This window comes from Cyrtonyx montezumae, unplaced genomic scaffold (assembly GCF_038088225.1).
Source record: "Cyrtonyx montezumae isolate F1298 unplaced genomic scaffold, pur_monq_1.0 scaffold_3, whole genome shotgun sequence".
NCBI classification, from domain to species: domain Eukaryota; kingdom Metazoa; phylum Chordata; class Aves; order Galliformes; family Odontophoridae; genus Cyrtonyx; species Cyrtonyx montezumae.
The window spans coordinates 129,354,052-129,372,274 of NW_027072034.1; positions in this window are offsets into that span (position 1 = coordinate 129,354,052).

Consider the following 18,223-nt stretch of genomic DNA (forward strand, 5'->3'; position numbering starts at 1 on the left):
GGCAGTGATTCAGCTGATCCCATGCAACAGCTTTAGAATTTGCAAGATACTTGTAAACAATACATATGGAATTTATAATCATCATTAACTGAACCTATACTTTGTATTAGGCTTATTTGGCAAGAGTTTCTGTGGATAGGAAAAGAAGCGCATACGAGTAAGAAGGTGCAGCCATAGAGGAACCCATGGAGAGAGCCAGTAGGAGCAGTAAGAGCTGCAGCCTGTGGGGAGGGTCCGGTGGTGGGGCGGGTGGGCTGGGGGAGCTGCCACGTAACTGAAGTAGTTCCTGAGGTGTGGTTGCCACGGTAAGGACCTATGTTGCAGAAGTGCTGGAAGAGCTGCAACCTGTGGGAAACCCACACAGGGTCAGTTCAGAAAGGACAGCATCCTGTGGGAGGAGCCCAGGCAGAGCAGGGGCAGAGGGACCATGGAGGAGCACCAGAGAGGAAGCGTGAGGGGCTGACTGCAGCCACTATTCTCTGTTCCCCTCTGAAGCTTAGGAGGAGGAGATAAAAGAGAGTAGATGTGAAGGAGTTTTTACTTTGCTTTTAGTTCTCACTGCACTAGTATGTTAGGAGCAGCCAATAAATTACATTAATCTCCTTATGCTATTTTGCCTGTGACGGTAATTGGTGAGCTATGTCCCTGTCCTTATCTCAACCCTTGAGCTTTTTTTCCATCATATTTTCTTTTCCTTTGCTTTCTGAGAATGAGAAATGAGAGAATGTGAGGTACATTTTAGCTACTTATTAGTGTTAAACCACCATACATTACCCTCACAGTTTTTCAGTTTTTCAGTACTTTGAACCATGTAATTACAATGGCACAGCTTAAAATTGTTACTCTTTGCACCTATAGGTTGTATCTTTTTATTTTCTTAACCAAGCCTCCTTACTTTATTAATTTTATAGAAGTTCTACCAAGTACTGAAGAAATCTGTAACACTTAGAGAAGTAATTCATATACTTAGCTACTTAGCTGTTCAAAACCAACCTGGAAAATTATTCTTACAGATGATCACTAAAACTAGAAAACTATAGACTAACCCATACTGAAGATAAATTAAGACTACCTCTTTCTTCTTAGCTCCTATAAAATAATACTTTTTAGTCATCTTGTTTTTGTTTTTTTTTTAATTCTGGTCCAACTATGTGTGGTTATTTTATTTGGGACATTATTATGCATATTTTAGTTAGAAATATATTTGGCTATAAATAAAAGAAATCTAGATGTAATTAAAATGTATTGAAAATATTTCATTTTCATAGTTAGCTATTTGTCTCAAGAAACTGCGAGTTCATACATGCACAGTCTTTATCAGAGCATTTATGGAGTGCATAGGATAATGTTCATAGGGCTTTAACAGAGCTCACAAATGTCAACAGTACTTTCACTAAACACAGCTTTGACAAAAATGCACTGATATTCTTTTTTTTTATTATTTTACTTTTTTAAGACATAATACATTTTTAATACATAAACCAGACTATTATACCAACTTTTTAAAAGACTTTTGGAAAGAAACTAAATTTTTAAATAAGTGGAAACATGGAAATGGAAATAGGAAAGGAAAGGAAAGGGGAAGAGAGGAAAAAGGAAAGGAAAGAGGAGAAGATGAGAGAGAATATGAAGGGAAAGGAAAGAAGTTTGGTGATTTGGTTGCGGTAGAACATGAAGGAGAGACAGAGAACAAATAATTCCAATATGTATATTAGATCTTCAGAAAAAAATCAGTGAGCAAATTGTGTATCAGAAAAATAAAACAACAACAACAAAAAACAAAACCAACCAACCAAACAAAAAAAACAACACAAAAAAACAGCCTTTTGAATCTGTTTTTTTCCATATCCAGGTTATAAGCTCATGCCTCTTTCAATGGACTCCCAAAGAAAAGATAAAATCAAATGAGAGCTGACTGGAGTTTCTGTTTTGGATGAAGAAAGAGGGGGCCTGCAGCTTCTCAGAGAGACCACTGATGGAAAGAGAGTATACAACAATTATAATACCAAGACAGGAGAGTCTGAACTCGCACTTGAAATGACTAGCTCTAAGGGAGATGTATTATGTGATGGGCATGCTTACATAATGTGAAATTCTGGTTCAACTTCTTTTTTGTACCTACTTTTTCCTGCCAAATCAACAGGATCCTCTTATTTATTTTCTGGATTTGCTGAACAGCAAGCTGTATGCACCCTTCTTTTCTTTCTTAGCTAAAAGCTCGCTTTCTGAGGCATTTCTTGCGGTAAGACTGACCTAACTTATCTAAGATGCAGGTGGTTGATGTCACCATGTGGCAATTGGCATCACTTTGTGGACAGTTTTGCATTTGAAAGCATTTTATTAGAGCTGTTTGCCTTTGAAAGGGAGTGCTCAGGGGTGTTTACTGGAGGAAAATCTGTCCTCTGACCAAATAACTGATACGGGAGACTAGGGAAAGATGATACCATTGTATCCTGCAAAAGCAAGATAGAATTTGGCATCTCCCTGCTCCTTCTTATCTGCTGGCAGGACCCGGAAGATGGGAAGAAAGGAGTTCCTGCAGCAGCCACTCCAAAGAGAGCTAACTCGACCACTTTGGACTTATAAATGAGTTCGTGCTGTTGTTGGAAGAGGAAGAAGTCGTCGTTAACCGAAGAACACAACCTCCAACGACCCATCACTACTGAAAATCAACGTCTGAACTACAATCAACTGGAGTCCCAGTGGTGACTATCTCTTGCTTTCTAGAAAGACTCCTTGCTTTTATTTCATACCTTTTTTCTATCGCCCGTTTTCCCCATCTCCCTAAGCAACTATGATTTGTAATAAACTGGTCGGGATAACAATTGCCCCATTGTGTCTTAATCTTGCTGCAGGGTACGTATATATCAAAAGAACCTCCTCTCTGTCCTATAAATTTGGGCGAGACACAAGCCTCAGAGGCTCGGGTGCTCAGTGGCTTTCTTGTGCTGCCATTCCGTACCCTGCTCTGATGGTAGAGTTCTCTAAGGGGTATAGTGAACTTGCCCAGGTTTGTAAGTGCACATACACAGCACAACAGATTATTAACAAAACTATTGCACAAAGAAGAAGAGTCTTTATAAATTCTAGTTAAAGATAATATATTATGTAATCAAGATAATACAAAATGAAAATTTGTTGGATGATGCTGGTAAACAGAGAAGAGCCGTTCTCATGTCAGGAACCATATCACTTTCTCATACATTTGCCTTGTCATGCTAAACACTGATCATAGGATGGATATTTCTGTAAGATTAGGTATAGCTAGTAAAATCCATTTGAGGACCTTTACATAAGAAAATGAATGTGTAACAAATCTCATATTTTAAGTCCTTTGCATACCAAATCCTGCCCCCTCAGTCTCTGAGGAAGATGATTTCATATTGTAACTTTAAATACCTTCTAATGAGCTGATATGAGACTTCTCACAAACTGGACATACATCTCCTTGGAGCTATGCTGCTTCATCAAGTAACTGTTAAGACCACGTGCAAAGGAGAAATTTCAATGAAGTTTCTCCTGTTCTGATGTAATTGAGTCTACTCTTAGGACAACATTTGCTAATGTACGAAGATTAACAACTGTCTTGGTGGCAGAGTGAACAACTGGGATTGTAAAGGTCATGGCCATTTTGGTTAGATCGTTTTATAATTCTTACTCAGAACAACTCAATTGGGAGAAAGATGAAAGTCATTCTTGTGATGGCCATCGAGCCATTTATAATCTTAACCAAACTCCTTCTTAAAGTCTTAAAATTTTGTTAGCATTCTTTCTATTAGAGGATTTTTTTCAGAGTCTCACTATTTTGGTGGTTGGAACCATCTAATTTCCATTTTGAATCATGAATAGCTGGTATTTATTTGGGTCAGCTAGATAAAAAAACTTCCTTTCATCATTTCTGACATTCTTGCAGATCTTTTCACCTCTTATTTTGCAACATTATAAGAACCAATTGCTTCTGCCACCCTGTGGGAAGAAGCATATCTTCTCTCTGCAAACACATTTTGAAAGAATAGAGCTGAAAAACAAACCAACATAAATCCTCAGCAATTAAACAAAAGCTTAGGTTTTAAATTAAATTCCATTTTTGCTGGTATGTTGTTGTGTTTGTTTGAAATAGTACTTTGAAATACAGAAAAAAAATTAAAATGTTCTTTAAAGAAGTGCTACATGTACACTTCAGTACACAAACTGTTACTGAAAAAAATCCCAAAACAGTGAATTCATATATGAAATTAAACATTTTCTTAAAGACTGAACTAAAATGCCCTGAAATAACAATTTTGACCTTAAAATTTATACTCAGTGGAACTTGCTCTTTGTTCCAGTTTAGATGGAAAGAATTTGTCAGTGGATTAATTTAAGGGTTAGTTTTGCAATTAATCTTAATCAAAGTTTAAACAATTATGCTACAGTTAAAATTTCTCTTCTAAAATTGCCTGATTTTTTTAATGGTTCATTGTTAATAGAAAAGATCTTCTAAGCAGATATAAAAAGACCAATTCTAATATACAGTGAAAAAAATTAATAACAAGGACCCAACACAGAAATCTAAGCACCCCCTGTGAGAGTCAATTGAAAGGTAAATAGGTGTAATCTTACCCCAAAAGTACCACAGCTGCATCATTTCATTTTGGGATATTAGTACTCCCTGGAGTATGTTCATTTTGGTTTTGCTGAGCAATTTTGTATCTACTTTGTGAAAGAAATACCAATATATGGTGATTCTTCTATTGAAATATCTCAGTGTCATACATTCTAACACCAAATAAGATAAGCAATTTACAAAAAAACAGTGAAATGGCTAAGCCTCTTTTTATTTTTATTCTTATTTTTATGCAATCTCATGTTGTTACTCTTCCTCATACACAACTTGTTTTTCTCTGACTAAGAGAATAGAGAACACTCTGCTGCATAGCTCTCTGAAACAACTGGAGACAGCTCTAATATGGCTGCAGTGGCAATGGCATTCTCCTGGGAGAGGAGTAGTAGGTGTCAGGGAAATGTGCCGGGCCCCAATTCCTTGCTGTTTCTCTGGGAGAGGTGAACAGCATCGTATCCTTCCCACAAAACTGTGTGTCACAAGAGAAATACTGAAAACTAGCTCTTTATAGAAAAGTTATTACAATTCCTGGAGGGCTATAGCAAGCCAATAGTTCATAGCACTTCCCAGCAAGCCTGCATCAGGGCTGTCATTTCAAAAACATCTCTGTTCTCAGCAGTTCTTATCTGTATCCTGCTCATTATATTGCTCACTTTGGATTTCATTTTAGTCTTTTAATCTCTTCTTGGTGTCAACTAAGGAGTTTAACCTTTTAACTAAGAATTTTGGCTCAATGCAGGGTGTCTTCAGATGCCTCAGGCATTTGTTGAATCTACTACTCATAGAGGATTAACTGTAATATGAACAGGAGTGGAAATTGGCAGGGAAGAAGATCTGGATCTTACAGATTAGTAAATAAGCTATTGAGACACTAGATACAGAAATATAAATGTGATTCTAAGTATGATATATTTCACAGGATATTTCCAGTAAAGACAGATAGACATGATCATTAATGCACTTATGCATTGCACTGATAACATTACATTCAATATTGGCTAGCATTTCTGTGTTTTAAAATGTTTTAAGATGGAGCTTCATCATTCATGCTTGTCTTTCATCCCAGGGACAGAACGTAGGATGTGTTTCCATAGCTCCCTAAAACATACTCCAAAGCAGAATGATCAGAAGTACTTGATTGTCTCTCTCACTTGGAGAGTCCTGAAATGAGCTCATTGTTATTAATGCCATCTCTATGTTGACTGTAAACTTGAAAATATGTATGGAAGTATGTATATATATAATGTAGAAAAAAAAAGACAGGAAAAATAAAAACCAACAGCACTTGGCATGGTGAAATTTAATCTAAGGGAAGCTTTTCATCTTTTCAGGCTTCAAAGTAAAGGAACATTTTTTTTGTAATAACTTAATTTTTTGAGTCTTAAAAAAAAAAGGAAACATTATACACACATTAGTGTGACTGATAGAATGAAACTAACTGAGAATTACTAAATTAGAGAAAAATGGATGGAATTTGCTTAATTAATCTACAAAGTTTTAATTAACCTCTCCAGTGGCCCAATTAAGGTTCAGGAGATATATCAGCAGATATCCTTAAAATAAAACCACAAATTACTTTAAATTGCACATCAGTTGATTCTACCAACTAATTGGTTTCATTCCTGGTTTAACAAGCTAAATTAGAAACATCAGATATGTGGAAGAAGAAAGAATAATCAAAATATTGTGAAAGAAGCTCTGACTAGAAGAAAATATGCATAAATTGCTCCAACTGGATGGAAACACACTGAAGATTACTGGAAAGGAAAAGTTATTTTTGGAAGGTTATTAGATGACAATAATAATATGATCCATTAAATTGGTAACATCATACCTGTTCCCATTTTGAGTAAAAAATATTAAGATTTTGTAGCTACACAACACTCTAAAACTTTGGTTTCCCAGAGAATCAGTGCTATTCTAACAGTATTTCTGAACTCTGCCCTTGTGACCCATCTCTTTTACTTTGTTGCAAACTGAAACAATCCAGTTGATTTACGTTCAGTGTATAATTAGGAAAGTGAAAGTTTATGTCCTCCAGTGCCATGTAATCTAATATGATTGCTTCTTAAAAGTCCTTGATCTCTTCTAGGTCTTTCATGATTTGTTTTTAATGATTGGAGCTTTTGGTGGTGATATTTGTTGAGGGTTTATTATGAGAAGTTGGAAAAATATTTGTATGGACTGTCATGTGGTCAGTTGAAGTTCAGAGAGCAGATGTTTGGCAAAACCCTCTGCAGTAAATATTTATTTCAAGGTGATTTTCAGCTATGGGGATTTGGACTGCTGGCTGTCTCAGCAGATCTGAAATTTCCGGTGCAAAATCTACTGCATAAATAGTGTAGTCAAGCTACACTACGTGAAAGTGTTATCTATGCTAAGATATAATAAAATATTTGATTTGGGACTGGATGTAAAATAATTGCAAGTCTTATGAGTGTTCAACATTTTTGGAAAATCAGATAACTATCGTGCTTTATTTGGATCTAGGAGACTGACTTACAGCCATAGCTTTTACAATTCATTTGTAGACTGTGTTTTTTTTCATTCTTGAAAGATGGCAATAGACCTTAACTTTTCAGGATATCTACAGGCTAAGTAAATCAGAAGTGAAAATATGAGGAGAAGGAGAAGCTATTACATGACTAACAATTTTAACTTGTATTTTTACTTTCAGGAAGTTTAATTAAGGTTACCACTTCTCTCAACAGGACTGAGATATGCATTGTCATTGGAAATTAAGTATTTTATGATGTCAAGGAGATTTCAGAAGCATTTATAACAGATTATTTTCACCTCAGAAAATATAAGAGTATTGGATAAAATTTAAATAACTTGTGTGGACTTGGTAACACTTAAATAGCTACCTAAAATTCACTTATATATCTTGCTGATTTCCTTAGATTCCTTAATAGACAGGGAAGATACAGAGGCAGAATGTGAATTATTGCACTTCTCTGAGATATCTTTCTCAAAGTGACATAAATGATTCCTTGCAAGAATTGATCTCTGTTTAGCTGACATAAATGGAGCATAGATAACTGGGTTTGATGGTTTTTGCCACTTCTCTTTCACTAGAAATATAAAAATTTCTATGTTGAGTTTTGAAAAAATCCATCTTGGTCAACACCCAGCAGAAAATGCCAGATGCTACCAACTAGACTGTAGGCAAGAATTCTCAGTATGTTAATATCTGCTCAAAAATGATCGTGATAAAAATACTTTCTGTCCAGGCAGCAGACGTGATCTTACACCTCCCACATTTTAGATCTTTGTCTCCTGTCTGTATGAGAAAATCAGAATGAAATTATATGAAGCCATGTTATCTAACATAGAAGGAGAAAGTGTGGCAGTGTAAATACAGGTTTTGGACTGTCACTCAAAGACACTTTTTTTTTTTTTTTTGAAAGCTTGTCTAACACAGCTAAAAAGCTGGAGGATTTTTTTGTAATAATTTTTTTTGCATATAACAAAATGTTAAATTTTAAGAATAGTAAAGATGCAGCAAAAATGTCTCGCATGGAAACAATAAGATGCATAGTCAGGTTTGAAACAATTGTTCAGCTACCTTTTAAAGCTCTGCAAAGATAATCCCTTTATTAGATTTGGGCTCATAATAACTGGAATATGGGTCAAGTTAACAAGGAGAAACTCATAATTTTTTTCCTAGAGGTTTAAATCCAAATAGTGTCTTTTTATTTTTAAAATTATAAGAATTTCATGATCCCTTGCAGTAAATATATATTTTAATAGAATTTGTCTATAATTTAAATATATTTATTGCATATCATATGGTAACAATTCCATGGATTTACTTGAGTTCATTACTTAAAAATAGTATTGTCAAATTAGGATGGTCTTGATTATTCCTTTGAGAGGAGACATTGATAATCAATGCACTGTGCACTAAGGTTCAGCAAATGAATGTCAGATACACAGATTTTTTTTGTCAAATGTGTAAAGCAGGCAGCTAGGCTGGAACTCAATAAACTCAATTTTCAATATTTCCTCCTATGCTTCCTGATGTGTGCTTAAATATGTACTCTGCCAAGAGCCACAAAAAAGTTTGTTACTTGTCAGAGAACTACCAGAGGCTCTCTCTCACCTTGCTTGGCCAGGGAATAGACAGCACTAATGAAACTTCAGTGTCATTCTAAAATATTATTATTACACCTAAACAATATACTTTTCTTTTTTGCAATATGAAATATATTATAATTACAATACAAATAACATTGTAGAGGCACGAAGCAGTAAATGAAGAACTAATTTCTGTGCCTTCTGCACTAATCATTTGTTCAGTAATTAGTTTTTCTCTCAGGTTCTGAGTGACTCTCTCATAAAGAAAAATCTCCTGAGTATACAAAGGTTAACTCTGAAGTGATCACAAATATTCTGCTAACAGTATAATTAATAGTAATGCTTAAAGCACAGCAGTCATCTGTCATCCCAATAAGGAACCTTTGTTAATTAGCTTGGGTATTGCCATTATTCAGGTTATTTAACTTTTCACTATTCAGTCAACAGAGCTCATGAATCTGAATAATTCCTTTTTAAAATGTAAAGCTAAAAGAAATTTTAAATCATTTCAATTGCTTAATAATCTAAACAAATAAATCTTATACTTCATTTCATCCTGTCAGATCCTCAGCTTTATAAAATACTGGCCAGATCACACTGTTACATTCATATAAATATTCTGTGGAATCAAAAGTATTTTTATGCTGTTTATCAATTAAAATAAAAATAGTTAGAGGCCTACAGATACACAGAATAATTTATCTACCACAACAATTTCATTGTTTAAGAGCAGCAGAAATGATTGCAAAGTGAGAAAAATAGTGATAGGCATAGACATATATATAAAGATATTCAATGTTTTAAAGAACTTATCACAGTACTTTAAAATTATTTGGTGGAATGAATAACTTTACTAATTTAATGCAACATACATGCATTTTGTGTTAGTTCTTACAAAACACTATGGAGACTTCTGAATGTGGTCAGGGTAGGTGCAGCCTGGCCTTTTCAAATTTGGACTAACTCTATTGGCCAGTCACAAAACAGAATATGTTTAGATCATCATAACATTCAAAAGACTTGTGAATGAATCCAGGTAAACCTGAAAGTGAACTCTTCTCCAACTCAGAGAACTGTTAGTAATTCAACCTCTGGGTGCTGGAAAATGAAGTGTTGCAAATTCTCATTCCACATTAGGACTCATGAAAGAGAAGCACCTATAGCAGCTATTTCAAGACTTGGCTAGTCCATGTTCCTAGCTGAAGGACTTATGAGGGCTTATGATGCACCTGCTTGGATTTAGGGATGCATCACATTAAGAGAGACAGCAGATGAAGCTGATATTTCTAGATGCTTTCTTAATCTGTTCAGAGATTGAGAGCACATTTTTTTCAACTATCTTTATTAAAAATTCTCAGTAATTTAAATTTACTAGTCATCCTTTCAATAACAAGTTCAAACTTCCAAATTTTGATTTTCTCTTTTATTATTTATTTCAGTTGTTTGAAAAAATCATGAACAGATCAAGTGTCAAAGGTTTTAGTTTTGTAGTTGCTTGCAGTGGACTTTTATTTTGGTCTTTGCCAGAATAAGAACAGCATGAAATGTGTGCATGCTTGACTAATATGAATCTTATTGTAACCTTTGTGTGGAAAGGTCTTTTTCTGATTAAAAGCAAATCAATTTGAAAAGGTAATAATCTTTTTTAATGTCAAAGAGAAAGACAAAAGTTGGAATACATATTTTTTATAATGTTTTAAAGTTCAATCAGAAACTGCAATAGAAATAAGAGCTGTGCGAAGCATCATTTATTAAATTATTTTTGTTATGTTTTTATTTTCTGAACTCATGCTGTCTTATTTTCTTTTCTTTTTTAATAAGCATTTTTGAAACAGTTTAAAATTCTTGAGAATTGTTCAAGAAATTACATAATATGAAAGCAGAAGTTGAAATTGCTGCTTAGATAAATAATGGTGTTTGTATGCTAATTAGTTTGAATGCTGTATACATATGGAAGGCATTGGATGGAACCTGACCTTTTCAGTAAAATATGTTTTATATAGCTTTAAGACGTACTGCGTTTTTTCTTATTAGTGAAAAAAACATAACTTCAGTAGGGAATTAACAGTTTAGCATGGCTGAGGTACACTACCTTTTTACTACTGAAACCTCTCTTCTTTTAGGGAAAATGATACTTTTTAATTGTCGTTTATCTTTGAAATAACATAAGAGTGAAACTGTTATTAAGTTGATGACCTAATATTGGATTCTGTAATGCAGTTCTGCTATGAGATAGAAAACAGTTATTTTCTCTGTGGTAGGCATTACCAGATTGCCCCTTTTTCAAATTGTCTGTGAATATTAATGCTGTTCCTTACAAAGACTGAAAGGTTTAGTTTAGAACATTTCTTAAATGTCACAGCTACAGATATTAAAAGATCTGTGTCAGCTAACTTTTCAGCAAAATGTAGAATACTACATACTTAGCTGAATACTGTTGTAGGCTAGGTGGGAAAAGAAATGTGGATCTAGGATTTAGGGGACTTAGGCAGCTAAATCCAAAATTGTAATTAGAAAGTCCCAATTTTGTTAATAAATATTCAGATGTCCTAGTACCTGGCTGTACCCAGAAGGACAAAAAAAGTATTGTTTACCTCCTCAGAGATCCTACTTAAAGGTCCCTTTGACTGTGTCTTATGCATCAATAAGATAGATGATAAGACTGGCTTTTTTTATTTCCTCCCAGCATAGTGGTAAAGATGCTCTGTAGGAGACCTCTGTTCAACTCTCTTCAGTTTGAATGTTGTCAAGTATGATTTTCTAATTACTGCACTGAATATGGGCCTATTATTTTATTCAAACTGCTGTTCCTCTGTAAATTCAGTTTTATTTTGTTATTTGATAGTCTGCAGCAGTTGATTTATTGAGAATTGCAGAATAGAAGTGAGCAGACAATAAATATATATATACATATATGTTGAGACATACATTTCAAAACTCTAATGCTCAAAGTTTAGAGACATTTTCAAAGTGGTTGGAGTAAAAAAAAATATGTTTACTGCAAGCCTTGAAGAAATGACGAGGTAAAATGCTCTGCTGCAGGAGCTGATTTTGCATTTATATTTTTATTTGGCCAGACGGCTTAATGGGGCAAGGAAGATGATAATATGTTCTAATAAAGTATTTTGAGTACCTAGAGTAATTATATCATATACAAAGTGTAAAATAAGCAAGATAACTTTTTCAAAATATAACATAATCTCAGTGGGTGGAAATGCCATACCTAAGCAATACAAGTAGAGTATTAGGCTGAACTGCTGGCTGACACTGATGGTAACCACAACATGCTAAGGGAGATTTAGAGGGTGTTAAGGCAGAAAATTAATTATACTGGAGACTTTGATTATTCCTATGCTGACTGTAACAGAAATGCATGATGCAGACTCTGCATTTTCGAGCCTCTGAGAACTTGTTGGAAAAACTGCTCTGTTAAAAGGAAAGGAGAGGCAAGACTCTTGATTTAGTTGTGTTTTTGTTGTGCATAGAAGGTTTTCAAGCAGCTATTGGGGAATCTTGGTTTTAACACACTCTATTCAACGTCAGAGTAGAAATGGAAAAACACCTAAAATCAAGGCAACAAATTTGATGTATAAAAGGAGGATTACAGAGAAATATTTATATGAATTACAGAAAAATTACAGAAAAAAAAAAACAATTTTAAGAGGGAGCTAAAAGCATAAAATAATTGGATGTAGCGTTAAGCTTGGTTTAAAAATTCCACATGATGTAAACAGAAAATAATAGGTATGTTATGTATAACCTACAGTTTAAATCAGCAGTAACAGAATTATCATAGATTCCTCTCTGAAAACATAAGTTCAAGATGCAGCTGTGCTGCAAAAATCTAGTAGAATGTCAGGGATCGTTAAGAAAGGAATTAAAAGGAAAGCATAGTTATGAAAATAGGTTTGGATGCTAATGATGCACTCAAAGTGGAATACTGAGTGCTCTGTAGGTTATTCCATCGTCGAACTGACTCAGCAGATGTTGGAAAGTTAGATGGTGTAAAGATAGTTGGAAAGAACAGCGTTATGCAAAGAGAGATCCTGCAGACTAGAACTGGAAAACTGGTAAAGCAGATATGGGAAAACTGTAAATGGCATGTAGAAAGTTAATAAAGAATTTTCATGGAAAGAGATGACTGCATGCAATTATATTATCAAACCACCGGTTTAATATAAGCAGAAATAAATATTTTTCAGTTTTATTGGGGAACTTCTTGTCATGAAGGCAACCGTTAGTGAAAAATGCAAAGAGACTACAGTAGGAATGAATTAATAATTTTGTGGTGTGGGTCAGTCAGTATTTTAATAGTAATTTTCTAAATATATATATATTTGTAATTGGAATAAGACAAGTTATTACAATTTCTAAAGCTGTTTTCAACAAATACTAAATACTTCAGCTTGCATTAAGACCATTTTTATTTCAACATGTAATAACTATAAGTAAAATTAAATTACAAATTGAAGGGGATGTGGAAAAGGTTGTTAGTTGTTTTTTTTTTTTTCCTTTAGTTTATATATACATCCAGGAAATCGAGACATTCTGTTGGTTTTGAACAATTATTACCAAACCTTTTCCAGTGATGTTTTATTAAATATATTACTTCCTATACAGAGCCCCGTTTTAAATTTAATTAGACTCAAACCCAGAGAAGTTGTGGATCCTTCTCTGGAGATGCTCAAACTTGCCTGAATACTTTCCCATGAAACCTACTGTAGGGAACCTGCTTTGGAAGAGATTGGGTGAGGTGATACTCAGAGGTCCTTGCCAAGTCTTAAGATTCAGTGGCACTTAAAGGGAAAAAATCCTCAAATAGCTCTACTATGTACAGAAGCAAAGAATGAAAAATGATACCATAAGTGAAAAGAAAAACAAAACTGTTTGAAGAAGCTAAAAAAATGTGAAAAAATGGAGATGCCAATTATAGAATAAAACAAGAATAGAAAATCAGAAATCTAGTAAAATGTAATTTGCCATTTTAGTTACTATCTACTGGTCACAAATGAACTGTGTAAAACCCAGAAAAATCTGTGGACGTAGAAACTCTAATATAGTTCCTTAATGAGATATTCCAGTTATATGAATTGCTGAACAATAGCAACACAGGTAGCAAACTGGATATGCACAACTACCTCTTGGAGAAAAGTAGACGATGACCAGTGAGAGTTTCTGCAATCAATGCCTACTGTTTTCAATGTCTTTTTATAGTGTATGTATGTCTATGTGATGTCTTAAGTCATGTCAATTTACATATCTATAAAGTTAGATGATTATACCCTAGCAAAGGTCGTGAGCCATATAAACTGAGTTTTTGTGAAGTGTACTGAGAATGTCAGATTAATAGGATTTATGAAACCAATGATTATCATTGAAACCTTATTCTTGAAGGCTATAACTTAAGAATATAATCACATGGTTGCTACTGCCTATATCCACCACTGGATCTGGAATATTTTGAACATTTCATGAACACAAAATACCTTCTATTTCCTGGGTTGATTTAATTTTATAAATTTCATCAGTACTGAAAATAGTTAGTAAAAGGTGGATACTTGGATAAGTAATAAGCTAGATGTGTTATTAAAATCTGTATTCTACAGATGTGATACCCCCCTGGATTTGGCTTGCCCATGGCTCTGATAAGTTTCCCATCTTCATCTTTCTCATTTGAATTAAAAGTTGTACATTCATACATTGTCCATCTTCATACAGATAGAAAGCTATATGTTTGCACAAGATAGTTTCTAAGTTTTCGTCATTTTGACTTCCAACAACTCAAGATAAAAATAATATTCTGTATGAGAAAGCAGGTGAAAGTAATCATTATTTTGCTATATGGAAGAAGGGATGTATGGGAAGTTGGGCCACTCTTGAAGGAGTGAAAGGGGCATAAGAATAAAGTCAATTGGTAAAGTTTCATGCATCTACTGCCATGCACTGATTGCCTTCTACCTCTTCTTATTTTCATACATCTTAGTTTGACGGTGGAATTGAGTGGAACTAATATGAATAATTTTTCTTGTGAAAGCATGAGGTACTTATTTCTTGCAAAGTATTATTTCCTCTTACTAGGTCAATTTCCTGCCAGCTGGGGGAAATGCAGGAGTAACAGACTTCTAATATTATGCACATAGTATATGGTTATGGACATTTATTTGTCCATATATTTATTTATTTGTACTTTTCATTTTTTTTTGCCTAGAGGGATTAGATGAAATGTAGGCTGCCTGTCTGGGAAATCATCACTGAAAATGACTTCTAGAAGGGTGGGCTGATCATATAGGTTAGATTCAGCCATATGAGAAGTGCTTTGCGGCTTGGCCCTTTAACACCAACTAATGCCTTAGTCTCAAATGCAAAATATATTAAGAAAATCAGCTTGAAATAGTTGTTTTGCAAAGCACATAGAATGAAAGAGGTAGGGAAAATATTTTTCTATGTGAAGGCTGAGGTGTAAAAATATAGAGCCAATTTCTGTGAAAAGAAAGAAAACAAAGCAAGAAAGTAAACAAACAAAAAGAACAGAGAGGAACACTCGTGCTACTTCTTGGATAAAATTCAAGCTATAATTTTTTGTTAGGAAGTGAACTATAGCATATTCAAAACTACCAAGCAATGCTTCATTTTATTTTTGTTTGTTAGAATCTCCAAAGTGTCTTGGTGGTGCCTGCATATTTTACACATATTCCTTATTTTTTTTACCTCAGACTGTGTTTAAACTGAGCTGCAGATTTTCGTCATACCCCAGCATCCCTAGACACTGATGGAAACAATGAATTGCACTACCTAAATCACACAAAACCAAATATTCACTGCCTGTTGTGGTTCTCAGAAGCCCTTCTAGTCCATATGACTATCTTTTGCAGCAATTTCATTACAGTATTGATCAGAATACTCAATGGAGGCGTTTCCAGAGAGGAACAGTTGCTTTAACCTATTGCTTTTCAATTTTTTTAATTTTTTTTTTCAAAGCAATGAAATGAAGAACATTCTAAGAATATTCTGATTTTGATATGAATTAAAACTTTGTACTTCCTATTAATTACACTAACAATTCACTTATTTTTTATCTGTGTTGCAACCTTCAATGAAGAAGAGTTGCATGTAATAATAACTTCTAAGTGGTGATGACCCTGAGCAACCTAATAGCTGCTGAATAACATGGTGAAAATGATTTTAAGTCAACAGCAATTTTCTTGAAGTCACACCTTAAAAGAATCAGGAAAACAGTCCATTCCCTTGCCTTTATTGGTAGGTAGTATCTAAAATATAATTCATAATTAAAATACCCAACAATCTGAAAGAGTGTTGTACACTCTAGCTTCTTCAGAGTAGTTGTATGTCTTGTTACTTGCTTCTAAAAATAGTATGTATCAGAAGTATAAATGTCTGATACTCACTCTTCTAGATCAAACAGAAATAAGAGCACACTCATTATGTAATAATTATCCAAATTTTTTGTACAGTAAATCTTTCCAAGCTTGCTGGAAAACCTTGTCTCTTTTGGTTAAATAAGACATTTTAAGCAGCTACACTATTAAATATGAAGTAACTTAAACTGTAAATAAAAGTGTTCACTCTTCTTGAATACAGCTATTTTGAAACTGTTCTTTCTTTCCTAATCATGTCTTATTAATTCCTTATGTGCCCTGTTCATTATATACTATTTTTGTGCTTTGTTCTGAAATGTTAGACTGCAGACAGTCTGTCCTTTATTTATAATCAGATGCCTCATGACTTTCACCTCTGCAAGGGTCTCTAACATCTAACACATTATTAGGAATAATTAGTATTACTGACAACAGTGTTAGCAGTGAACGCCTACTGCATCCACCTTATAAATGCAAAAAAAAAAAAAAAAGACAGTGCTCTTTGGAAATTTCTTTTAAATTATCCTTCAAAAACTGTATTTCAGAAAACATAGGGAAGAAATTTATTTGAAAATTTCTTTGCCCTAATATAAAGTCTTTTTCAAGTCTTGTCTGTAAGACACTTTGGTAAAAAAAGGAACATCTTGTTACATCCTGTCAACATTTGGAACATGAGCATTAGCACCTGTTCACATTTTTTGTAAACATATTTGATATAATCATAATACCATATGTTACCATTGGTTGACAAAATATGATTAATAGACAGTACTAGCTCCAGTCTTAAAACACATAACTGTTATGTTGCTCTTAGCATCATTTCACTAAACACTGTCAATTTTTTTGGTCTGAGATATATAAATGTTGAAATAAGGGAGGAGAATATATTGAAATAGTTGTTTCAATTAACTCTTTTTAAAGTTTTGCTTATTATATAAGTAACATAATACAATAATTGTCCAAGAACTAAACTTCTCAGAAATGTATGTAACAAATACTCAAGTTTCTATATTATTCTATAGTACTAACAGAAAAGTTGTCATGTTTTTATGAATTTTGGTATTGGTATTCCACATCATAACATCATATAGTGCATTGAGAATTAAAGACTTAAAGCTCCAGCTCCGTGGATCATCGATAGTTGCAGGTATACCTGTCTCAGAAGAGGAGAAGAACTATGTTCCCCAGAGGACTTTGCGATGCTTTGCATTCTTACGTGTTTACGCTCAGAGGGAAAGATAAAAACTGTTTGCGTGTCACAAGACACTCTCTTTCCTTTGGGATCCACTCAGCAGTGGGTGCTCGCTGCCGTCCGCCTTCAGCGTTAGCGTAAGGCCTTTGGTTTATTGGACACTCTCTCTTGCTCATTTTATTTGATTTATTACCTTTAATTCCAATTGTATTGTATTATATTGTGTTATTTTGCTTTCCAATATCTTATTTAGTAAATTAGCTTTCCTCCTCAGATCGTTGTCGCTGTTTTGTTTCTAGGCCCATCTCCCTTTTCCCTTTCCCCCTTCCCCTTTCCTGGGGTGTGGGTCTGTGGGTCCCCCACACCAATCGTCACGTACCCGGCCCGAACCCATAAACTGTTGACCAATGCTCTTAAAGCTGTCTAACAGACTGCGTTCTTGCTTTTATTTTCACTCACCCCAAAGGGTTTCAAGCTATCTAATATGCTTTGCATTTACTACCATTTTCAATCACACAACTGTTTTTCATGTTTACCTGTGGAGTTTTTAGTTTTAAAATACAGCAGTAGCTTATCCTTATTCAACTTTAATCTTGGGGTCTTGGTCTTGCTGAGGTCTTTGTTACCACACATAATAGAAGAGCTTCTAAAAAGTGTTTGAAATGGAAATTGAGAAGTCTTGGCAGGAAATCTCTCTTGCAACCTATTAGTTGTTTCCTTGGGAGAGAAAGTGACAATACGTACCTATTGTGCACTGAGACATTCCAGAAAAGCATTTTGGTCCGTTTTTCCTCATGCCATAAAAGATGACATGAATCTGATGCCTATGAATAAATAAAATGACAATGCTAGGAGACAAAGAATATAATTACATGTTGTGGAATGTTGTTAAAGGTATCAGGAATGTTCTGGATATATTTTGGAGATCTGAAAAGCAGCTTGTATTCAACATATATAATCATAGTCCAGATT